At 40.3% G+C, this 26,039-nt stretch overlaps 1 protein-coding gene and 2 non-coding genes across 8 annotated transcripts in view; 2 read left to right on the top strand and 1 right to left on the bottom strand.

The window, feature by feature from the left end:
- Positions 1 to 26,039, bottom strand: part of TMCC1 (transmembrane and coiled-coil domain family 1) — a 156,546-nt gene that overhangs the window by 79,800 nt on the left and 50,707 nt on the right. The window lies entirely within an intron of this gene.
- Positions 6,052 to 6,158, top strand: LOC138984813 (U6 spliceosomal RNA). Its single transcript, XR_011462097.1, has one exon. It is a non-coding gene; the product is annotated as a U6 spliceosomal RNA (small nuclear RNA).
- Positions 23,374 to 23,477, top strand: LOC138984831 (U6 spliceosomal RNA). Its single transcript, XR_011462114.1, has one exon. It is a non-coding gene; the product is annotated as a U6 spliceosomal RNA (small nuclear RNA).

Raw genomic sequence — 26,039 nt, 5'->3', positions numbered from 1 at the left:
TTAGTATTTTTGAAGTCACATGTGAGAAAAACTTTAAAGGAAGAAAATAATCTAAAATGGCAAGGGAAAGGAACTAGAAGGCAAAGAAAAATAACTTGTCTGAGGCAAGTAACTGGGTCTGGTCAAAGAGGACAACTGAGCATGTCTCTTTTTAATGAAGATTTTTACTTCATCTATTTAATTTACTCCCTCCTTTTTTACTTAGTTCAGATGTCAACATCCGTTAGCCTGTAGGAATCATGTTAATATTCTAGGGCAAACACACAGTGTAAGTAAACATGACTACCAAAGGTAAAAAGTATCTAAATTAGATACTGGGTTTGAAATCACTGCAAACATGTATAAATATTTTCTTTCAACAAATTCCCAACAAAATTTAATGATGATCATCTGAGTATTTCTTTATCAAGACAGGAAACTGCTTTTTTAAATGAGATCATTCTAAGACAAATCTATATTTGTGGAAGATTATTCCTTATTGGAAAAAACACTTGTTCCTAAAGTTGGAACCATATGAAACTACCATTGTTCAACTGTTTGTGACCTGCAAATAGCCAATTGCACTTTGAGTGTTCAGTGTGTGCTAGAAATACCACGCACCAGGGTACAACAGGGTCTCTGTTTTCAGGTAATGTGGGTTTAGCCAAAAAGACAGAATGTATTCTGTATTCAGTGTATTCACTGTAGTTTTAGAAAAAGTTTTTTTGATATAGCCTTTCAGTTTCTACTCCATATTTCAGGGCCATACAGACTGAAACAATTAAGAATATTATTTTTTCAATTCATTACCGCATTTTGTCAATTCATTACTATGTTAAGGACTCTTGATAGAAAACAAAACTCCTTAGATTTGGTCCTCACCATCCAGTTTAGGACCCAGAAACCATGTTAAAATGGAAAGGGATGTTAGAAAAAAGAACTGAAAGAGGTTACCTCTTGTATAATTTGTATATATTTTCTAGTATATAATTTGTACATTTTATTTCTCCATGTTATAGAGAAGATGTGCTCCTAGCTTCCCTAAGAACATTTTTTTTCCCCTATAATTCATGGTCAAGAGTATAGTACAGAGTGAAATGAATATTAAAAGTTCACAAAATAATTGGGAGAGAAACACTGATAGCAAAATACCTAGAGAGCAGTTATTTCCTAATTAGAAACTTACCACCTAGTTCTCAACTGTTTCAAAAACTCTTATGCAGAAATGTCAGTGCTCTGACAATCTACACATCTTCCGCTTTTTAGTTGTACTATATATCTGAAAACACGTGGTTCTAGAAGTTCACATGAAGAAGAAACAAAAATGACTCTTTTTATTGTTAGGGAGAAATGTTGAGGCTTCCCAGTTTCCTCACTCCCGTCACACATACACCTGGAATGAGGACATAGGAAGCAAGGAAAATTTACTCTAAAATAATACTCTGAAAACGTCCTTGTTCAGCTGGGAGATCCAAGAAAAAAGATGACTTTTGACAAAGGGATGGTGGCAAGAGCCTTGCTCATTTCTGCTTGAATGCACACATCTTACACTGAGGTCACCTGTGAGGAACTAAAGGTTTCCTCTTAAGATAGTAATGGATTTAACAAGTCTGACTAACCACTAACGAAGTGTAGAATACCTGCTGATTTACTATTTGTTTTAGCTTTTGTCTGGACAGAGGAGCTATAGTGCATAGGGTTGCACAAAGTCAGACACGACTGAAGTGACTTAGCACGCATGCACAAAGAGGATGGACTCTGCCACAAATCCAGCCACCCAACTGCTACATTTTTCAAAAAGAGCTTTTCAAACAGAATGGTTTTTGAAATAAGCTCAACTTTTAACACACCTCTCTCCTCACTAGTTTCTGCACTGACTTAAGAGAGCTCCATAAACGGGTGAGCAGAGGGCTGGCCACTGCCAAGTGTGATCCATAAAACCAGCAGCCCCTCTTCTCAGAGAGCTTTGCTTTTTTTTTTTTTAATTTTCAATGTGATTTTCTCGGATTAAAATGTTTTCCCCCAAAGCTGCACACATGAAATGTGTTTTGCCAGCACAACTCTGTAAAAATTGATTCCTGAGCCTTTCAGTGACTGCCTGTCACCTGCTCCTTAAATGAAGGAGTATGTGAGTTTCTTAATACCACCACTCACGGTAACATCGTCATGCTGGTCACACTTACCGAACTATTTTTTGGGAGCTCTCCCCAGGTCAACATTAATTTTTATGAAAGCACTGATTCCACAGACCAATAAGGTTTTCTCATTTTGGTCAAGAGCGGCTACATGAATTGCTAATTAAACATGGGCACTTTTCACCCACTATTCTCTCTTTCCCCGCACACACTCTAGAAACCCGAAGTGAGAAGCGGACTACAACTTCCTCCAGATTTCACAGATGACAGCTCCCCTTTCGGGGGAACAAAATCTGGGGTTCCCAGTGCAGTCAGTCTTCAACCTTTGTGTCTGTCTGAGGAAAGAACAAAAGGCAGCGCTTCCTCCCCCAGCCCCTCCTCAACTCGGAGGAGGCAGGCTTGACAGAAGAACCGTGCTGGAGGACAAGGAGACCACGCCGGAGCCGGCGCGAGCTCCCCTCCACACGCACGTTACCCGAGCTACCCACCTTGGATAGCTGCCTCCTGAGGCTGAAGCGCTGAACCATGGTCACCCTGAGGACTCTTCACACAAAGCGAGCCACCAAGGGAAGGGCTTTTTCCGAGGCCGCTTCTTGCAAAAATCGGTGGCGAAACATCTTGCAGGCTAGCACGGGAGCCAGAGGAACGCGCCCGGGAGACTCAACAAACTTGGAAGCCCTTCATTGTTCTAGGGGAGACAGGGCAGAGCCCACGTCGGAGGGGGAGGGCGGGATCCCGGGTCTGCAAGCGCGAGCACTTCCTGTGAGTCAGCCGAGAGGGGTCCGGGCAGAAGGACCACCCCTTCCCTTCCCATCAGATCGCCGGCCGGCCGCCCGGGTCGGCCAGGGGAGCCGCTCGCCGCGGTGCCACCTGAGAGCCGGGGACAACCTGGCTCTCGAGCGGGAGGGGGAGCGGCGCGCTGGGGTCGGCAGGCACGGCTCTGCCTGCAGGCTCCTCCCCCGGGGCCTCCCAGGGGCGGGGGTCCGCGGCCCCGACAGCACCCCCTGCTCAGGCTCCACCGCAGGTCGGCTGCAGGGCGAAACCCTGGGAGACGAGCCCCGCTGGAGGAGAGGAGGAGTCTCCTCCCCGGCGGCTCGGCTCGGCAGGCAGCCGTCCGGCTTTGTCTAAGCGATGGGCCAAGCCTTTCCTCTTACTCACGGGGAGGGGCCCGGGGCAGGAATGTCAGGTGCGGGGCGACTTCAGCTTCGTCACGAAGTTAAAACAATCTAAGCCTGTCTTCTGGGATGCTCGCCCTCTCTCATTAGAACAAGGTAGTAACTTTAATAACACGTCTACATACACAAAAGGAGCAGCTCGGGCTGAATTAATGAAGGTAGAAAGGTATGAAAAAATGGCAATGGTGAGGGCAGAGCCAAAGATTAAAAAATCCATGTGTGTTTTGCTGTCATTTCCTGGTCTCTTCCTAACTATTGGATGCTGCTTCCAGACGGCCGATGGAAGGATACAGCGTTATTGTAACGAAACTTTCCACACCATATGTTCCTCTGCAAATTTTTCATGACTTCTGAATGAATTTAACAACTGACCAAGGCAGAATTTGGGGGCATACATTAATTTTTCCCTGAGCCTGTGACTCTCAATTCCCTGTCACACATGACCACCTGTCAGGCTACATAAAGCCTTTGTGTAATGAACCTACTATGTGCGGTTGTTGTGTTGAGCATGTCACAACTATCATCCCATTGACTTCTCAAACAAGTCTGTGAAATAGGTACTAAAAGCCAACTGTAAGTAAAGGAGGGATATTCTCTCTAAAAATCTCAATATTATTATGAGTAAACCATATAGTATTTCTAAATTTCTTTTCTTCAAATGAGAAAAATGAAAAACGAGTTTGAAAAGATCTTCATGCAATGGATATTCTCAACTGTGCCCATATCACACACCACTGTTTCTACTTATCAGCAAATAACAGTTAAAAGTTCATCTAAAATATGACACATTTCAGAGTACCTTAGGAAGAGTAGAAAAGACATACCAAACCAAAAAAATATCAGGCTGCCAAGGCTCCAACAATTTCTCTAACCAAAATGCATACATAAAAAGTTTATTCTACAAACTCTGAATAGAAAAGGATTGCACATATTTAACTGAACTTTTTTTGTGAAACTCCAAAGCTTAAAAAAAACTTAGATCAACAGCTCTGACTGAAAGTGAAGCCTTCTTCGTATCTAGGTTCAGAGTATGCAATGCAACCTAATGTTTAAACTAACTGATTGCAATTTAATTCCAAGTGGAAAGTAGGCTGACAAAGAACTCGAGTTCTGTGTGTTTTGATTTTAAAAGGTAAAAGTACCATTACCTCCACTTTTCTCCTACAAAGAGAGAAACCAAGTACTCAGCAAACTTCTCCAGGGAAAGCAGAATTAATCCCAAACAGGGATTGAACCCACACTCCTGGCAGTGAAAGCACGGACTTCTAACCACTGGACTGCCAGGGAATTCGCAAGATACAGTATCTTTAAGCATGAAGTGTTTCTGATAAAAGCAACTAGAATCCCAGATCACTGCTGCAAGATTCTTGCTAACCCCACCTCCACAAAAAATAAAAAGAGTAAACAGGAAAAAGAATTAGAAAAAAATGTCAAAAATCTACAAACTTAAGTACACATTAAATATCAATATAACTGAACAAGGTATACATCCTCAAAGTGCCAGACACACATGTGCTAAGTCGTTTCAGCTGTGTCCAACTCTTTGCAACCCTATGACTGTAGCCCGCCAGGCTTCTCTGTCCATGGGATTCTCCAGGCAAGAATACTGGAGTGGGCTGCTGTGCCCTCCTCCAGGGGATCTTCCTGACCCGGGACTGAACCTGCATCTCTTATGTCTCCTGCACTGGCAGGTAGGCTCCTTACCACTAGGGCCACCTGGGAAGCCCACAAGACTTAAAAAGGAGGATGTCTCCATTCGAGGAGGAACTTTTACTTATTTTTTACCTATTAAAATAAAGATAAATCTCTAATTGTTTAAAATGCAATAAAGCCTGTTAAATATGATTTGAATTCATGACTGCAATTCATTGCTTGATAAAATGATAAAAAAAAAAAAACCTGAAAAGATCCTCAATAAATTGAGCTGTTAGGGTAAAGATTAGAATCTCTAAATCTGATGTATTTTGAGGTGTCTCACAGCTTTGTGGATGAAAGCAGTAGACCAAGATCAAAAGCATTAGAACTGGGACTAGAACTCAAAATACCCAGATTCCACAGTACCACTCTTCCCATTACATAATGCTTCCTCCTGTTTTTAGTAATTTAGAATGCACTTAAAGAACACCACAGAAGATACGTAGTAAACTTCTGTTGCAAATTGTATAATGACTCCATTTTAAAATTTGAACCTTTATACTTTGCTATGAGGGAGTCTCCCTACAGCCTGGTGCACCTAAAGTAGTATGCTTATAGTTCCTCCCCTTATCTTGCTGGCGTCCAGTCCTGTAACAGAGTTCTATTAAATAAATCTTATTGTTCAAACATTATTGTGGGTTTTAACCAGCTTTCTGTGATAACCCAGTAGAAGTAATTGCACAGTGCCAGCTACCAGTCAATCCATAAAACTATAAGACAGGCTTTCATTATGCAGCACCGTGTCATTGCAGAAAGCCCCTCTCATTCAGGCCAAACAAGCATTAATGACACCAGACACTCAGTACAGAAGGAAACATTCCCTTTACTCAAGGAGGTTCACAATCCAGTAAGGAAACACAGAAAACTTAAAACAACTGTCATTAATGCGGCAGGTGCTACAATACAGGGACAGTGGTGGTACAAAGAAGGGAGAGATCAACTTTCCAGGGGACAGAGAAACTTGCAAAGTAGGAGTCCTTCAGGGTGGGTAGAAATTCTGCAAGTGGACAAGAAAGAGGAAGGGCATTCCAGGCAGTAGAAAAAACACAAGTTAAAAACACAGAGGGGTGCTCGCTTCGGCAGCACATATACTAAAATTGGAACGATACAGAGAAGATTAGCATGGCCCCTGCGCAAGGATGACACGCAAATTCGTGAAGCGTTCCATATTAAAAAAAAAAAAAAAAACACAGAGGGGTAAATCAAGCAGTAAGTAAAATTCAGTTTTTCCAAACTAACAACGCACCGTGTTGTAAGTCGTAATATTTTCCACAGTATTTTTTCTTTGTGGAATGGAATGGGGATTATAACAAAATTCATGTATTCTTTCTTTCTAAATTGCACGTTTGTTAACTATTTTGCTATAAACTGCCCAAATGGGAATAGCCCATCATTAACAAATAATAATCTGACAGGTTCTCTCTTTACACAAGTTATGGTTGTTTTAGCTATTGTTTGCCTTTAAAGCAAGGAGACAGAAAAATCTACTTGCAAAAAGTTTAGTAAATAACATCTTCAGTTGCTGGATTTACTATGGCAGTTCGGGCCCCTTGAATGTTATTTCTGTCTTGCACGAAGAAATTTCTTTTGGGAATCCCCAAATACACAACAATACAAAAACCATATTTTATCTACCTAAGAACTGCTTAAGTACCTTATGGAGTTATTTGCAAAGGTTCCAGCCACTGTCAATACAAACAACCCTGAAAGTAGTATACTTTATCCAGTAGTAAGATGTTAACTGATATTGATGACAAAATAATTTTGAACACCTAATCGTATTTAATACCATAACTAACTCATTGTGATGGCTAATTTAAAGAGTAGCCAACCATGCCAAATTAACATATTTATTTTCATGAAATGGACATGGCTCTTTTAAATACGCTAAATTAAGGTTGCCCCCTTTTACATCAGCAACGTTTGGGATCTGTGATTATTTTTCCCTGTAAAACCCATGCCTTGTGTCACCTGCAGTGAATACACGGCAAGGGAGGGGGAGACAAGCCGAGGGAGAAGAGAAGGGGAGGACTATAGTGTACCTGCTAAGTACCAAACAACAACGTAACTGTTGTTGGCTGTTTTGCTAAGAACACCCAGCAAGACTATGTATTTTAAATATGTAAACGCTATAAAATCACGTTCTTAGAATGGTCTTCAACGTGCTTCCTGTGCTCGTCCCCACTTTCTCTCTCCAGACATCTCACATGACTTTCAACTTCACTCCGAAGCTCTGCTCACACTTCTGTTCCTTCAGGAAAGCCTTCTCTGTCAGCCCTCCATGACCCGCTTCTCCACCCTGCTGATTCCTCCTCATACACTGTCATTTCCTTGTCTGTATCCCCTTCATCAAAACATAAGCTTCTTAGGGCAAGAACTCTGGCACCTGCTAGGCCAAGTATTTATTAAATATCCATGTTTACTGAATGAATGACTTAAAAATATAAGGCAAACTTCAAAAGTTTCTAAGACATTCTGGACTTCCTTCTTTCTTCCTCAACCATCTCCCTTACTCTTAAACTCCCTGATTTTTCCACTTAATTCTTCTTGTTCTCATATTTCACTTTGTGATTATTAATTTTATTAATTATTTGTCAATTACTTACCTCCCACTTATGACTCTCTATAATTTAACATTTTCCAATAAAATGCTTCTTGTAAAAATTCAGAAAATATGGTAAAATATAAAGAAAATTTGTGAATAATATCACCATACAGAGGGAACCACTAATAGTGTTTGATAAATTTTCATTTGGGCTTTTTATTTTTAATTCTGCTAATGATTTATAAATGTTTAACTGTTGTAACCACTATTATCAATTTATCCTTTTTTTTACTATGAATGTATATACTATGTACTTATAAAAGTACACAGTATTATATGCATACTAGCTTGCTTTGTTCTTAACCCAACTAATATCATACCATCACATTATTTGAAACTTCCTTTTCTGTGGTCTGAATGTTGATGTCTCCCCAAAATTCTCAGGTTGAAATCCTAAAACCCAGTGTGATTGTTTGAGGAAGTAGGGCATTTGAGATACGCTACAGTCAGCAGGTGGGACCAGTGCTCTTATAAGACAGACCCCACTCTCTCTAGTTCCTTCCAAGGTGAGGATACGACGAGAAGTCTGAGGCCCAGATGAGGGTCCTTACCCAGCCACACAGGCACACAGATCTCGAATGTCTAGCATATGAACTGTGTGAAATAAACCCTGGTGTCTATATACTTCTCAGTCTGTGGTACGTGGTTATAGTAACTCAAATAAGCTAAGCTATCTGTTTTTAAAAATTCAATTTCCTTAGAAAATTCTGACAGCACATATGGATCTCCACTATTTAATTCCTATACAGTATTTCACAGTATAGATGGAAGAATTTATTTGTGCATTTTCTTGATAACCATTTAGATTATTTCCACATTTCTGCAAGTCCAAACATATAGGCCTACTCAGGCCTGCTGCTGGATGTGTGATTTTTTTTTTTCCCCTCCAGGTGAGACATTAAGATAAGATCCTAACTATTGAAGGTCCATCCCAAACTCATTTTTTTGGCAGCCACTCCCGTTCACTTAAGTTCACTGTCATTTCTGCTTCTGCGTAGCTCACAGTGATGGTTCTTATGCTTTTATATTTTGTGTGTTGATGTTGTATTGTTATATAGTTTTTTATGCATTAAGGTTGCCTTTCATCAAATTAAAAATAAGGACCTTGGAGGATTACATCTCATCTTTTCTGTATCCCAATTGCATAGTACCCTATACACAGTAGACTGTATTATGCATAGTAGCCTTTGACTGTGTGGATCACAACAAACCGTGGAAAATTCTTAAAGAAATGGGAATACCAGACCACCTGACCTGTCTCTTGAGAAATCTGTATGCAGGTCAAGAAGCAACAGTTAGAACCGGACATGCAACAACAGACTGGTTCCAAATCAGGAAAGGAGTACGTCAAGGCTGTATATGTCACCCTGCTTATTGAACTTATATGCAGAGAACATCATGGGAAATGCTGGGCTGGATGAAGCATAAGCTGGAATCAAGATTGCTGGGAGAAATATCAACCACCTCAGATATGCAGTTGATACCACCCTTATGGCAGAAAGAGAAGAAGAATTAAAGAGCCTCTTGAGAAAGTGAAAGAGGAAAGTGAAAACGTTGGCTTAAAACTCAACATTCAGAAAACGAAGATCATGGCATCTGGTCCCATCACTTCATGGCAAATAGATGGGAAAACAGTGGAAGCAGTGGCAGACTTTACTTTTTTGGGATCCAAAATCGTTGCAGATGGTGACTGCAGCCATGAAACTGAAAGATACTTGCTCCTTGAAAGAAAAGCTATGACCAACCTAGACAGCATATTAAAAAGCAGAGATATTACTTTGCCAACAAAGGTCCATCTAGTCCAAGCTATGGTTTTTCCAGTAATCATGTATGGATGTGAGAGTTGGACTATAAAGAAAGCTGAGCACCGAAGAATTGATGCTTTTGAACTGTGGTGTTGGGGAAGACTCTTGAGAGTCCCTTGGACTGCAAGGAGATCCAACGACTCCATCTGAAAGGAAATCAGTCCTGAATATTCATTGGAAGGACTGATGCTGAAGCTGAAACTCCAATACTTTGGCCACCTGATGGGAAGATCTGACTCATTGGAAAAGACCCTGATGCTGGGAAAGATTGAAGGCGGGAAGAGAGGGGGATGACAGAGGATGAGATGGTTGGATGGCATCCCTGACTCAATGGACATGAAGTTGAGTAAACTGAGGGAGGTAGTGAAGGACGGGGAAGCCTGGCGTGCTGCAGTTCATGGAGTTGCAAAGAGTCAGACATGACTGAGCGACTGAACTGAAGTGAACACGGAAGACATTCAATAAATATTTGTCAAATGCCCTGAAAACTTTAAAACAATACATGGTCTTATCTGATAGGCTTACTTTATTTCTTTATTCCAAAATAAAACATTAGACAGGTTAATACTGCTTTAGATTTCATCTTCTCCATTTGTAGATATGAACCTCATAAAGGACAAACCACCTTACTCAAGTCTAAAATATTCCATCTCTGGTTTCTTTTTTCCCACCTGTCTTATAAAGAGAAACATTATGTGGCAGTATTCCTACTTCAAGAAGTGATACTAGGGAGAGTGACCTCACCAAAATGGCAGACTAGGAAATACTGGCCTCCCTCCCTCACAGAGACAATGAGTTAACAACAGACAGACAAGAAGTGACAGCACCTGGGCCACTGTAAACGCAACACTAGGCTTCAACGAAAGGGGTAGGAAAACCGTGGTGTTTGGCATTCTGCACTCATGCCACTTTCCCTGCAGAGCACAGTGTGGAGCAACCAGAAGAAAACGGTCACGCCTGGACTCTTCCCTCGGAAACACAAACCAAACAGACCACATGTCCAATTCTGGCTTGTCTGAGAACCATCTAAGGGACTGGCTTCGGCCTTGGATAACTCTGAGCACTAAGAGAACTAGGAACCAGAGCTGCAAGACACTGTAAGCAAGATGCAAAGGCACCTTGGAGCTGCAGTTCTGCAGGCAAACCCCAGGGGGAGTTGAGATTAGACAAAGGCTTGAGAGGCTGGGATAGGTGATTTTTTCCAAATTTTTTCAAGTGCCTCGGCAAAAAACGACAAAGCATATAAACAAGCAGGCAGGGCCCAATTAAAGGAACAAAATTAAGCTCCAGAAACAGACTCTAAAGAAACAGATCTATGAGCTGACTGACAAAGAATTTTAAATAACTGTTGTAACAGTCATTTCAATATGTGGTATTGGAAAAACTGGACAGTCACATGCAAAAGAATAAGACCACTAAGCCAAAATGGATGAACGACTTGAGCATAAAGCCTGAAACCATAAAACACCTAGAAGAAAACCTAAGTAGTAAGCTCCTTGACATTAGACTTGGCAATGATTTCTTGGATTTGACGCCAAGATCAAAAGCACCAAAAGTAAAAATAAACAAATGAGAATACATCAAACTAATAAGCTTCTGGAAAGCAAAGGAAGCCATCAACAAAATGAAAAGGCAGCCTAGCGAATGGGAGAAATATCTGCAAGTCATACACCTGAAAAGGGGGTAATACCCAAGATATATAAAGAATGCACGCACCTTAACAAAAAGTCAAGCTGATGAAAAAATGGGCAGAGGATGTGAACTGCTGCTGCTGCTGCTGCTGAGTCACTTCAGTCGTGTCCAACTCTGTGCGACCCCATAGACGGCAGCCCACCAGGCTCCCCCATCTCTGGGATTCTCCAGGCAATAACACTGGAGTGGGTTGCCATTTCCTTCTCCAAGGCATGAAAGTGAAAAGTGAAAGTGAAGTCGCTCAGTCGTGTCCGACTCTTAGCGACCCCATGGACTGCAGCCTACCAGGCTCCCCCGTCCATGGGATTTTCCAGGCAAGAGTACTGGAGTGGGGTGCCAGTGCCTTCTCCGAATGTGAACTGACATTTCTCCAAAGATGACAAAAGACAGCCAGCAAGCTTATGAGTAGATGCTCAACGTTACTAATCATCAGGGAAATGCAATCAAAACCATAATGAGATACTGCCTCATACCTGAAAGGATGGCTACTATCAAAACCAAACCAAACCCAGAAAACAAGTGTTAATTCACAACAGCTAAGAGGTAAAAGAAAACCAAAGATCTAACAGATAAATGAATCAACAAAATGTGGTCTATACACACAAGGGAATATTATTCAGTCTTAAAAAGGAAGGAAATCCTGTCACGTGCTGCAAGATGGATGAACCTTGAGGACATTATGCTTCGTGAAATAAGCCAGTGAGAAAAAGACAAACACTGTATGATTCCGCTTACATGAGGTATCTAGAGTAGTCGGATTCAAACAGAAGGTAGAATGGTGGTTACCAGTGGCAGAGGGGAAGGAAGGAAGGAAGAGTTTTGAAAATGGGTAGAGAGTTTCTCATTTGCGAGATGAAATGGTTTGGAGATCTATTTCACAACAAAGTGAATATAATTACCACTACTAACTTGCGCATTTGAACAGTAAATCTTTTTAAAATTTGGGCCACACTGAGTGGCATGATCTCAATGCTCCAGCCAGAGACTGAATCCATGCCTCTTGCAGTGGGAATGCAGAGTCTTAACCACTTGACTGCCAAGGAAGTCTCTTAAAATAGTATATTTTGTTACACGCTTTTCCCCACATTGTTAAAAAACTGACATGAGCTGTATTTCTGTCTATTTCCAAATATGCTCCTTGATTCAGCACTTTTGTTTCTTTAAGCCTCTCTCCTTTTCTTGCATTTAGGCATGAATATCAACCAACAGATGTCTCTTTTTTTTTTTTTTTCCTCAGAAAAATAGAATATCCTCTAAATAAAAGAACATTCTCTCCAGACAGAAATGAAGAGTTTTGACAGTGACACATCACTGCAAGGCTTTAAAGATCTAGTACCAAAAAAAAAAAAGACTTACTGCCAAGAATCCTTATAAATGGACAAGCAGCTACTCCTTTCTGATTTGTTCTTTATAATATTTTATTACTCATATTCACACGATGTTAAAAAAGAATTCTTTAAAACATAACTTCTTAGTCTTCATCTAAATTCTATTTCTCATAGGTGGCCTTTTGTAAAGGACAATAATTACATTAAAAATAACTACAACTCTAAATGAAATAATTATATCCTGAAGTTTTGGTCTCTCAAGTGGGGCCCCCACACAATTGTTTACATTGCCCAGAGCATGCTGAACACGAACGCTATCACAAGTCAGACAGACAAAGGAGCAACTCCTCCCTCACAAGCCACACAAACATCTCTAGCAGTGAAAAATGACAACACTCGTGAAAAGAAAAGATCCAAAGACCACATATGTACGGACAACAAAGCAAACAAGAAGAGAAGGTTGCTGGGGATTCTTACGTCTTCCTGGTGAGAGGCCTGTCTTGGCGTTATGAAATGTCATTCTTTATCCTCAGCAATACCACGTGCCTTAATGTCTAAGCTATCTGATAGTATTGTATTATATATATTATATTATAACCTACCTCATATTAGCACAGATTTAACAGTTTTCTTTTGTTAGTGCTCACATTTTTTTCTGCTTTTACTTCCATCTTGCTATTTGTTGTAAATCTGTCCTGTGTGTTCTTTATTCTTTTATTCTTCTTTTCTACGAATCAAGCATTTTTCTATTTCATTTAACCTTGTCTATTAGTTTTAATGCATTTTTGTGTTATTCTGTCAGTGGTGCCGTGAATTACAGGGTTACAGGCTACCTTAAGCACCTTCCAAACAACCCTCCCCCGAGTCCTTCTTGCTACTGTTGTATATTTTATTTCTACTATGTTTTAAGCCACACGGCAGTCATATTATCATTTTAAAGTTCTATCTTTAACCAACGTAAGGAAATATACATGAAGGCTGTACACAGAATGAACAAAATTAAGTAATACTATTCCAGCTAAACTGGTATTTGCTGAAATCCCCTACAGATTCGTGTCACCTGGCAGCCAGGGACTCAGGAAGTGTGCTGTTAGTGTACAAAGTCACAGGCACTGTGTATCTAACTGGCCCTCCATGGAATTCACAGCCTCCAGCCTCAGCAGCGTGGAGCTTTTAGAACACTAGAGGAACCCTGATGTAGCTCTAAGACACACAGGTACACTGAATAGGGACCTCAACTCTTTCTCTTACTGAGCCTGACATTATCATTTTATCTCATCCTTTCCTCCTACTGGAATGTTTCCAAAAACGCTATAGAACAAATTACTACATTGGACAAAAACGTCTGTTAACTAAACTATTAAGATCTTTTAACTTTGCTGTGTTGCAATCACACACAATTACCATTTTTATAGGCTAAAACTGCTTACCTATTGGCAACTGCATATGGCTTAAAGCAATACTTAGCGTAATAAGTATAAGATATCTAGATTAAGGAAATCAAACTTACATTATATTAAGTGTAATCTAGGCTACACTTAATCTAGATTTCCTTCACCCAAATCAGGATTTGGAAAACTAAGCTTTAATGTCTAAATTCAAACGTTAAAAAGATTATCCTGTCTATGACACTCCAGACCAATGAAAGGAGAACGAAGCTCATGTTTAGCTCTTTAGTAACAAGAATCCAAGACAGAAGATAACTGCAAAATTGCTACAAGAGTGCTATTTTTTTTTTAGCGGCTACAGGAAGAAACAAATGGATCCTAGTCTTTCCTACTGTACATGAGTGGCCCCCTAGGTTTCAAAAGGCTCTGTATGCGCTGAAAAACAGACTAACCTGGATTACAACCAGTGGAAATGAAATTTTCGGTGATTTCTACTTTGAGGGCAAAGAAGACTTTAGAAGGCAAGTCTGTATCAAAGTCCCTCACATTTCTATTGTAATAAAAGCTTCCTTACAGAGGAATCAATGGACTAAACATATTTATCTTGGCTTTCTAATAAAATTGAAATAATAAAAGGCATACAACCAGAAAGGCACAGCAAACTTGAGAGGAGAAAGCAGTAGATAAGGATGCCAATAAAACTCTCTGGGAGGTGAAGAACGATAGTCCAGTAATAGAGGACAGCTGTGGGGTTTCCTCCAGTCGCGTAAGTACTTGGTAGGGGAGTGGGTGGTGTGAAGCAATCAATAAGAAGCAAGCCTATTTATGCCAAAAGTATAGAAAAGTCAGGATTTAGAAGTATCAGGGGTTACTCTAAGGACAAGGGCACTGGGTTGAGTCTGAAAACAGAAGGACTGGATATGAGTATTTATAGTGAGCACTTAGCTCAGCAGCTCATTCTCCTAAGGCACAGGAAGGTGATCAGTCCAGGGGTTTATTTTCTGGGGAACACTGAAACAAGGGACGAGAAACTGAGAGACTCTAAACTCTGAGGGATGGAATGAGGTACCACTCTAAGGACAGAAGGATTACACTGATAAATGAGAATTTCAGTCCTCTTCCTCCTAGTGTTACAGCAAAAAAGGCAGCCAGGCCGATGACCACCACCACCATCCATCCACCAGCTAAGGCTAAAGTCTGAATAATTCGTCTGGAAAAGCTAACTGCAGAGCTGAAGAAAAGGGGTCTTCAGTAAAATGAGTCTCTGCCTAATTACTCTATACTAAAAGCTATCATTTACAAGCTTTCACAAAGGAGAGCTTCCCACCACAGCATTTTAATGCCTCCCTCAAATATGAAGAGAGTGTCATGGATGACCAGACACTTGAGAAAACCCTGTAACCAAAAAGACAGAGACTAAAACACCCAAGAAAAAAGAAAAACGGAAGGACTCTGAAGAGACACAGACAATATAGGAAGAAAAAGAATCCTCAGAAACAAAAGAAAACAAAACCTTTACTAAAGGAATAGGATATTATACAAAAGTATTCATAGAAGAAAAAAAGGCCTTAGAAACTTTAAAACATGATAGAAACAAAATATTTTAAGGGAAGTATCGGAAAATAAGGAAACTTCCCAGGAATGAGGATAAAAGACAGAGGCAGGAAACGAAACAGAAGACCCGACCTGTGACTAAGAAGTGTAGGGGTTGGGGGATAAGATGCACAGTGCAGATGAGCCACAACTACATGCAGTGACACGGAGCAAGCTCAGAAAACACAGCTGCATAAAAAGCAACTCACAGAAGACGTGCTGCTGCTGCTCAGTTGCTCAGCGCGTATGACACTTTGTGCTCCCATGGCCTGCAGTCCTTCACTGCCTCCCTGAGTCCACTCAGACTCATGTCCATTGAGTCGGGGATGCCATCCAACCATCTCGTCCTCTGTCGTCCCCTTCTCCTCCTGCCTCCAATCTTTCCCAACATCAGGGTCTTTTCCAGTGAGTCAGCTCTTCGCATCAGGTGGCCAAAGTACTGGAGCTTCAGCTTCAGCATCAGTCCTTCCAGTGAATATTTAGGGTTGATTTCCTTTAGGATTGACTGGTTTGATATCCTTGCAGTCCAAGGGACTCTCAAGAGTCTTCTCCAACACCACAGTTCAAAAGCATCAATTCTTCGGCACTCAGCTTTCTTTATGGTCCAATTCTCACATCCATACATGACTACTGGAAAAATCATAGCTTTGACTAGATGGACCTTTGTCAGCAAAGTGATGTCTCTGCTTTTTAATACACTGACTAGGTTTGTCATAGCTTTCCTTCCAAGGAGCAAATGTCTTCTAATTTTACATAAGCTATAATATACCATTTTATAAAGCCCCAAAACAAATACAACTAAACAATGTCACATACATCACTTCAGACTCTGAGAACCTGAAAGATGGCAGCACATGAGTCTATGAAAACTCCTTCACAAAAAATGTACAAGAATTCCTTGGTTAAGGATTCAGTGGTAAGGACTCCACGCTGTCACTACCAAGGGCCTGGGTTCGATTCCTGGTTGGGGAACTGAAATCTCATAAGCCGCACAGAGTGGACAAAAAAAAAAAAAAAGGTCAAATCACAGATTTGCAAGCAAGTAGAATGTTTTATACTTCTGTGTTGAAAAGCAGAAGTCTGTGACTTTTAAATTCTTGGTTTCAACAATTCTCTGAAGGACTAAAAACATTAACACATACTGAAATAGTATTAATTTTTTAAACATCATTTGTTCCTATAGCTTATTGTTGGCCTAAAGTCACAATTCAGTCTTCCTTTGTCAGAATGCTTTTCAATGCTTCCAGCTGTGATTTCAAAAATGGTACTAGGACAATGCTGAATTGTGAAGCCACAGACAGTGAATGATAAGAGATGCAAAGTAACAGGAAGAAAAAAAATCACAAGGGTACAAAAAGGAGAGAGAGAAAAGACAGTATCTATAGAAAAATATATATCTAAAATGTTCAAATTACACAAAAAAGAATGGTCTCTGTTATTTTTCATACTGAACATATGATTCTGTGATTTATCAGTATACACGTCTATGTGGGTCTTGTGTCCATGGTTCCTAGATCATGGCTCCCAAGACTCTTGGAATTCCTCAAGGGTAAAGCAGTGGGGAGTGCCTTGTTATAATACTTGGTATTTTGTCCTCAGTTCCTGAAATAGTTTCAGAGTATAAAAGTAAAATGGGTGTCTTATTATTGATAATCCCTTGCAACTACATCTGAATTTCTGCTAACGAGGTGACTTTATAAGGGCCTAGGTAACCCATGCTTGGCGGGCGGCTAGTTGCCAGGGGAACCAAGCCGTGTGATAAGAGGGCTGGAACTTTCAGTCCAACTCATCCCACCCAACCCAACCCCCACCCCTGGGAAAGAAAGAGGGACTAGAGATTACACTCAGTCACCAGAGGCCAAGTAAATAATCCAGCTGCCTGGGTAATGAAACTTCCATAAAAATCCCTGAGGACTGGGTCCGGAGAGCTTCCAGGTTGGTGAACACACGGAGGTGCTGGGAGAAAGCAGGGAAGCTCTGATGTCTGCCCTCACACCTTTCCCTTTGCACCTCTTCCATCCACCTGTTTCTGAGTTATATCCTTTAGCAATAAAGCTGTAGTGTCATAAGTAAAATATTTTCCCAAGTTCTCTGGGTCGTTCTGCTTAATAGTAAATTAATCATTCCCGAGGAGCGGCTTATGGAAGGTGCTCTAGCCGGCTGGTCAGAAGCACAGCAGACAACTGGACTTGGGGCTGGCAGTAAAGGGCGACGGGAGGCAGCCTCACGGGACTGAGCCCTTAACCTGTGGGATCTGACGTTATCCTCACACAGCGTCAGAACTGCTTTCAACTGGAAGACACCCAGCTAGTGTTGCAGAGGACTGTGTGGAAGGAAGAAAAATCCCAGACCTTTAGTGACCAAAAATGAAGTGTTTTGTGTGAATAATAAAAGAGAGACACAAGAATAATTTTTCCTTTATACAACACTGATGTCTTTTGCAAAGATTTTTCTGCCAGTTTTGATGGTAGTTAATTTTTTTAAACCTCATTTTTAGGTGAATCCCACTAAAAGAGTAAAAAAATAACTGCCCATTAAAGTTAGTCTAGATGTGACAATGTGTGACTCATCTAAATTGAGGAAACTGATTTATTCAATTGATTTTATTCAGTAAAACTACAAATCTTCATAATGATGAAAGCAGGACGTAAAAGTCAAGCTTGTCTTGATTTCTGTACCAATCTACAAACCAATCTGTATCCTAATGCAACAGAAGATAAGGACACAGAACTATAAGCAGAAAACAAGGAATACATATCACATACTAGTAGGTAACCCAAGGCAGGTAATTTACACTGCAGCCTAAATTCCCCTAAGCTCTAATCGGATCATAAACCTTTATTTCCATTCTCACGAAGCTGAACTTCTGACAATTAGAAGACAGACTGAATTCTATCTTTATGCAAAGAAACTTAAGCAAGGTCACCTTACACCTACGGCCCTCTGGGCAAACATTCTTAGGAAGAATACATTAATCTCACACATATTTATCTGCTTAAACTTAATTTGATTCTATATTCAGTGCAACTCATCACAAATCATGTAAAGACAATGTATGATAACCAAAGAATATGGAAAACACGGAAGAAAGCTTAACAAAGAACTATTTCAAGTCCTAACAAACACACTTACAGTAACAAAATGGGGTAGATTATTTTCTTCAGCTGTTTTGTATTCTTGTAGCAGACAACAGTGCCACAGAGTAGAAAACTTAGACCCTGTTCTTTTGCCTAGAAGAATGTACAGTTGTGACCTGAGCCATCTACAGTGACTGAGAACAACCTACTGTTGTGGGAAAGGCTGTGATGAGCTTCGGCCAGTAGCAGGGCTGAAGATATTCCATGCGATGCTAAAGTGGTTCTTTCTATGTGCATCTGCATTGCTCCTCAACAGGAGACTTGCTCCCTAAGACTGTGTATGTTCTAATGTTCTAATCTCTATGTCAAAAAAGTCCCAGAAATCATTTTCCACAGAGCATCTTCATATGGAAGGTTATATCAGTCTTTAGTTCCTCTGAAGCACTAGTCCACGATTAAACTTCTTACGAAGAAATGCTCAGAAACAGATCAGAATTAGGGTTCTCTTTCACCCTTATGGCCGTGCATTCATTTCGTGACTTTTCATTTCTAAAAGAAAAGTGCTGCTGAGATGGAAATCATCTCAATAAATGCGTGGCCAGTCATTACAAAAAAAAAGTCTCAATTCTGGTGAATTCAGCATCACTTCTAGAGTCATTGGTGCAGAACGGCTTTTGCCTCTTCGTTAACAATGAGAGAGAACAGGGTATTACATGAACCAGGAGAGAAGAAACCCACAACAGAAAACCTTCAGCAGTGCTTGCTCTACAGCACTGCAGTCACATTCACAATACTCAAATCAAGATCTGTACCGTGAAGAAGCTCTGCGTTTATTGCCGACTTATCTTTGTTAGCTGCATCTTACAAAATAACCATTCCCTCACCAAAAAGAAACAAAAGAGTTTAGGAGGAAACTAAGGTTTTTCTTTTTAAGGTGATACAACTTTGAAGGTTCAAAGATGAAGCTGTTCAATTTCTACCACGGAACAGACTAATTTTAATGAAACACTACTTGCGTATGTTAGACAGAATTGAAAACATATTTCCTAAGTCATTAGTGATACTATATACTTCAAAATATATGTTCATTTATTTTAAACTTGTTTTCATTTCTTTCTCTATTTGATATAATGAAACAGAGTAAGCAATAAAGTCCATTTTTGGAATCTCTTATTGTTTAAATATTTAGTTTTCCATTTAGTTGGGATGGAGAAGGGAATGGCAACCCACTTCAGTATTCTTGCCTGGAGAATCCCACGGACAGAGGAGCCTGGTGGACTGCAATCCATGGGGTCACAAGGGGTCGGACACGACTGAGTGACTAGCAATTTTAGTCAGAAATGCTATAGGCTTGAAAAAGACGTTAATAGTTTTCCCTATGTGGAGATGGCTTGAGAACCAAAAACCTTTAAACTTTCAAAGACAGCAGAGGTTTGCATGAAGAAGTTCACCAACTTCCCAGCACACTCCTGAGTCAGACCTCCATTCACAGCCTAACTCTCCCACAGTGTTTTACGTTTAAGAGCTCAACTCAGGAATTCCTATCAATAGCCACAGAATCTTAGAAGAAATATCGGAAGCTTAGTCCAATTCCCAACTGGAGTCGTGGAAGCTTTTTTCCTACAAGAGGCATGATGTGTGGTTCTCCAGCCTTTGCTGGATCGCCCAAGGCAGCCTACCTCAACACTGGACAGTTCTATTGTGGAATCTGTTCTTACATTCTGCTAGTGTCATATTCCTGAAAGTGAAGGTGAAAGTGAAGTCAGTCGTGTCCGATTCTTTGCGACCCCATGGACTGGAGCCTACCAGGCTCCTCCATCCATGGAATTTTCCAGGCAAGAGTACTGGAGTGGGTTGCCATTTCCTTCTCCAGGGGATCTTCCCAACCCAGGGATTGAACCCAGGTCTCCCCCATAGCAAGCAGATTCTTTACCAACTGAGCCACAAGGGAGGCCCAACATAATACACAGGAACAATTATATAAAATATGAAAATATAAGAGGCAAAGTAAAACATGTGGGTGAGCAAAATAATTTGGAGGCTACTATTCTCCATAGTTTGGAGAAGGCAACGGCACCCCACTCCAGTACTCTTGCCTGGTGAATCCCATGGACGGAGGAGCCTGGTGGGCTGCAGTCCATGGGGTCGCTAGGAGTCAGACATGACTGAGCAACTTCACTTTCACGCCTTGGAGAAGGAAATGGCAACCCACTCCAGTATTCTTGCCTGGAGGATCCCAGGGACGGGGGAGCCTGGTGGGCTGCCGTCTATGGGGTCGCACAGAGTCGGACACGACTGAAGCGACTTAGCAGTATTCTCCATAGTTAATAACCTTCCCTTTATTTTTTTAAAAAATTTAGGTCACAGGAGGCCTACTATATGATTATGAATCTTCAACAGATATTAAATACTCATAAACAGTGTAGCATCAACCACATATAAATAAATGTTCAGCATCAGACTCCAAGGGCACCCAAATAATAGAGTGAAAGGCAAAAGAGTCCAGAAGTGGTGGCAAAGAAATGGGACTATCCAGCTCTCCATCACGCTTACTCCATGCATGTGGCAACCATGTACACAGACACACACACACACATGTACACACAAACATACACCCACACCCAGAAGGGGGATAAAGACCTGTGAGCCTATCTTTCATTATCCTTCCAACCTAAATCTAAAAACTGAATCTAATTTGACTAAATTTATCCACCTCTAACTGGAGGAGGAAATGGCAACCCACTCCAGTATTCTTGCCTGAAAAAATCCTACGGACAGAGAAGCCTGGTGGGCTATAGTCCTTGGGGTCACAGACAGTCAGACATGACTGAGTGACTGAGCATGAGCACTTAAAGGCCTAAGCTGGATTCTCCAGAATCTTAATATTCAAAGTGACCCCCAGAACATATCAAGCCCATTTCAATTAACATTTAAAATATAGTTATCCTTGAAATTAGTTTTCAAGTATAGTACTGTTTAGAAAACACTATCAAAATCCTTATTATACAGAAGTAGAAAATACTCTAAGTTTTTAAAGAAAATGTTCAGGTTGCCACAAGGAGTACCCTAAAAACAAGGCAAGGAAATGAAGAATGAGTCTTTGAGAAACTGCTCTATCTAGGACCTTTAAAAAAGGCAAGCAATTTAAATTAAATTAGGTTTTCATAGGCTCCCCTAGTAGCTTAGATGGTAAAGCATCTGCCTGCAATACAGGAGACCCGAGTTCGATCCCTGGGTTGGGAAGATCCCCTGAAGAAGGAAATGGCAACCCACTCCAGTATTCTTGCCTGGAGAATTTAATGGACAGAAAAGCCTGGCAGGCTACAGTCCATGGGGCCACAAAGAGCTGGACACGACTGAGTGACTAACACACACAGGTTTTCAAAGCACCCTGTCTATCTTCTGGTTATTTAAAACCAAAACCACCTTGCTGACCAAAGTAAAAATCCTGAAGCTATTTACTAACTACAAGACATTATGCAAAAGTTCAGAATTTGTGCCAACATTTGTTAAAAGTTAGTTCCAAGACCAAGTTGGTAATTAAAAATAAGACTTTGGGATTATTATGACGGTTAACCAAGAAACTTTGTTTAAAATACACTGCAGCCAGTAAGAATCACAAACCTAATGCAGAAAAATTAGCCATTTCATTAAACACTCTCAGCAGTACCAGAAGGTATCAGCAGAGGGCCTCTAGAAACAGTGGTACGCAAGCTTTCTAAAAACATCTTTCCCAAGTAAACCAGGACATGAATTACTTCCCTGGTAGTGATATTTGCCAAAAAGAAAGTATAAGTTCAAATTAATTTGTCAACATCTGGTTAAGACTCTAGCTCAGAAATTAAATCTGGGAATTTCTCTTAAACCAAAATAATTCACCCCCAAACAAAGAAAGCAATATTCAAATGTCAAATATTGCTTTTCAGGTTACCACTCTGCACTGTAGGACCAAACTTTTCTAACAGTTTAAACAAAAGTGCCAGCTCTTCAGAATATTATTTTAAAAAAAAAAACCGTTTGATATCTATTGCTGTTCAGTCACTAAGTCATGGCTTACTGTTTGCAGCATGCCAGGCTTCCCTGTCCTTCACTATCTCCCGGAGCTTGCTCAAACTCATGTCCATTAAGCTGGTGATGCCATGCAAACATCTCATCCTCTGTTGTCCCCTTCTCCTCCTGCCCTCAAGACATCTAAGATCATACAATCACAAATATGATAGAAAAGCAACATGTGCTATCTTACTGTAAGTAAATTAGGGCCCTACTGAACCAGGCAGATCCATATCACTTCTGATTTCCTAAGAAACTCTGTTATAATTTCAGAGGCTTCCTTTATCCCAGTAGGCTGAAAATTCTATTATTTGGAGTTGGGAAGTAATTTTTTTTAAAGATAAAACAAAGTTCACTAGCAAAGTCTTATAACATTCTTAAAATTAGTGGGCATCTGTATTTTTAAAGCACTATCAACAAAAATTTCAACTGTTCTGAATTAAATTCTATGACTTTCACCAGGTGAAAATCAAAGATATGAAAAAGATTGCAAAAAGGAAAAGAAACTTCAAACTAGAGTTAAATATATTAAAAGAAGCATATCGGATCTTAGAATCAGAAAAGTGATAGGGACTTCCCTGGTGATCCAGTGGCTAAGACTCTGGGCTTCCAATGCAGGAGGCCTGGGTTTGATTCCTGGTCAGGGAACTAGATCCCATGCTGCAACTAAGACCTGGAGCAATGAAATAAATAAACGAGAAAAGCGATAGCTAAGCTCTCGTAACCACATGTGGAAACTGTATTCTGTTTTGGAGACTATAATTTAAGAAGAACACCGAAGAACTAGAACAACCAAGAGCTGATGGACCAGTATGACTAAGTATTCAAAATGACAATGTGAGAACACCCCAGCGCTTGCTCCAGCAGCACATATACTGAAATTGGAACACAGAGTATAGTAACGCGGGCCCTGCACAGGGATGATACTCAAATTCCTGAAGCACTCCGTATTTTTCATGGGCCTCTAGGGTCCTTAGTGAATTGTTTAAAACACAGATTTACATCTGTGACTGCCAAGGATCTTCCTGATTTGCAGTTTCCTGATGGAGCCCAGGGAGACTCCAAATTCACCTAGCATCCCAGAATCTCACTGCTAGAAGGCCATTCTTTAGGTCAGTTTTCTCTTTGAGCTACCTCCAGGCATTACTGATGGCTACAAGATTAGTTTTGGCAAGACCCACAACAGCAAAGGGTAGTAGTCAGAAGGATGACTTTTGTTACTCATCTGTAAAAGATGACCAGAGTTGTTTAAAAGTAGTAACAGAAGAAACCAAACAAGAGTAGTGGGAAAATCAGCCTCTGTCACTGCTCACATTCAAAAAGCTTATTTAAGTTATTTTGAAAAAAGAAAAACTTTGTCCCCCTTTCTTGTCCCCTACTTGATCACAACAATCATGTTCTTCAATTCTGACATACAAACAGGATAGAAAGACAAGAAAGCTGAACATGGAATCAGAAGGGACCCAGGGTCCCTAGTATCACAGTTAGTTGTATTACCTCAGGCTGTTTTTCCAACATTTTTGGATCTGTAAAATGAGGAGCTTGCTTAGGCTTAGCCCATAGCCTTAATAGTCTTTGAGTTTTTGCTAATCACCTGGCAATAGCCAGCGATCTTTTGGCTGAAAATCATTTGTGTTGCAAGGGGCTCATTTTGTAATCAAGGTTTCTAAATTCTTAGCTTCCTCATTACAATGATATTGAAATCTGTGTCAGGGCTCTTTACCCCAGTAAGATGTTACTGTGATAAAATAAAATGTAGTTGCCAGTTCTATTGCTCAGTCAGTAAAGAATCCACCTGCAATGCAGAAGACCTGGGTTGGAAAGATCTCCTGGAGGAGGAAATGGCAACCTACTCCAGTATTCTTGCAGGGGAAACCCCATGGACAGAGGAGCCTGGTGAGCTACAGTCCATGGGGTCACAAGAATCGGACACAACTTTGCGACTAAACTACCACCAACAAATATTTTACTTGATCTTTGGCTAAAGATATATTTTTGTAATATATAAACCAACAAATCCTTGCTAATTCTTTTTACAAAGAGATTTGTCCAAAGACTGATTTTTGAAATCAAACATCTTTTACATATTTTAAAGGATTCTATTTAGGAAATAAGATGCTTTCAAAGTCAAACCATAGATAAAATGAGAGACACTAATGCCTAATAAATACATGCTGATCCTGAAGTATGAAATCTGGTCTGCTCCCACTGACTGACGAAATCACAGGTCATGATGATGTAACACTGAAACAAGTCAAATATTAACAAATACTTACTAAAGCTAATACTTACAAACTAACTAAACAAATACTTACAATATTTTGCTAACTTGCCAAAGCTGCCTATCTTTCTTTAGATAAAATGCTGCATTATGATCACTGAAGAAAAACCAATCTGTTCCAGTAATTATCTTCTATCATACATGATCCTGGTCTGTCCTATTTATCTACCTATGAGTCTTTGGGAAGCTAACAGTCACAAGACAAATTCTTGTAACAATGTTCTGGATTAAAAAAAAATAAAAAAGAGTAGTGGACTTTGGGGGCCAAAATTCTCCCTCCCTCTTAAGACTGAAGGCTACTGATAAAGTACTCAAATCCTCTGTGAATAAAAGGGGAAAGCAGAAGGTATAGGCACATACTATGTTCCTTTAGAGGTCTAATTACTCTAAGGTCTCTATATATTTTGTAATATAAAGGAAAAGGAGGTTAAATTCAACTTAAAGAGTGAACTTGCCTTTGCATTATGTTGAGCCTTCGTCACAGAAGGAATACAACTCAGATGTTAAAAATAAAACCAAATAAAACTTGGAGAGGCATCCTTATGATGATAACTGTGCATGGTAAGTCTGCCAAGGTCAAGAACATCCTAGCTACACCTTCAATTCCACTCTTAGGACAACCACATTAAAAGTTAGTGTAAGACCATTAAGGATAATAAAGGCATCTTGTGGGTCACCACAGAAATATACTGCATTAGAACAAACATACACATTCTGGACCTCCTTGTGGCTCAGCTGGTAAAGAATCCACCTGCAAAGAGGGAGACCTGGGTTCGATCCCTGGGTTGGGAAGATCTCCTGGAGAAGGGAAAGGCTACCACGCCAGTATTCTGGCCTGGAGAATTTAATGGACTGTATAGTCCATGGGGTTGCAAAGAGTCAGACATGACTGAGTGACTTTCCCTTCATTTCACACATTCTAGACCTCTGAGTTAGGGTCAATAGCCTAAAAGTTACTTTCTTTGGCATATGAGTTTTGTTCTATAAAGTACCTTTACTAGAGAACAACTGAAAAGTCAAAACACATCTTCATCTCTGATTTATTCCTACTTTCCCATCCGGGATCGTTTCCTTGATAGTATCAGCTACCAAACTGACACTAAATACACAAATGAGAAAGATCTCTATTGGTTTTCACTTAAAAAATACAATTTTCAATGTTTTTGTTTTTAGGAAAACAGACATTATTTTACTACTTCTCCCAAGCAGACTTTAGGACTTTCAATTTTATCTTTA

Source organism: Bos mutus, chromosome 22 (assembly GCF_027580195.1).
Source record: "Bos mutus isolate GX-2022 chromosome 22, NWIPB_WYAK_1.1, whole genome shotgun sequence".
NCBI lineage: Eukaryota > Metazoa > Chordata > Mammalia > Artiodactyla > Bovidae > Bos > Bos mutus.
This window is presented reverse-complemented; position numbering and strand designations above follow the sequence as displayed.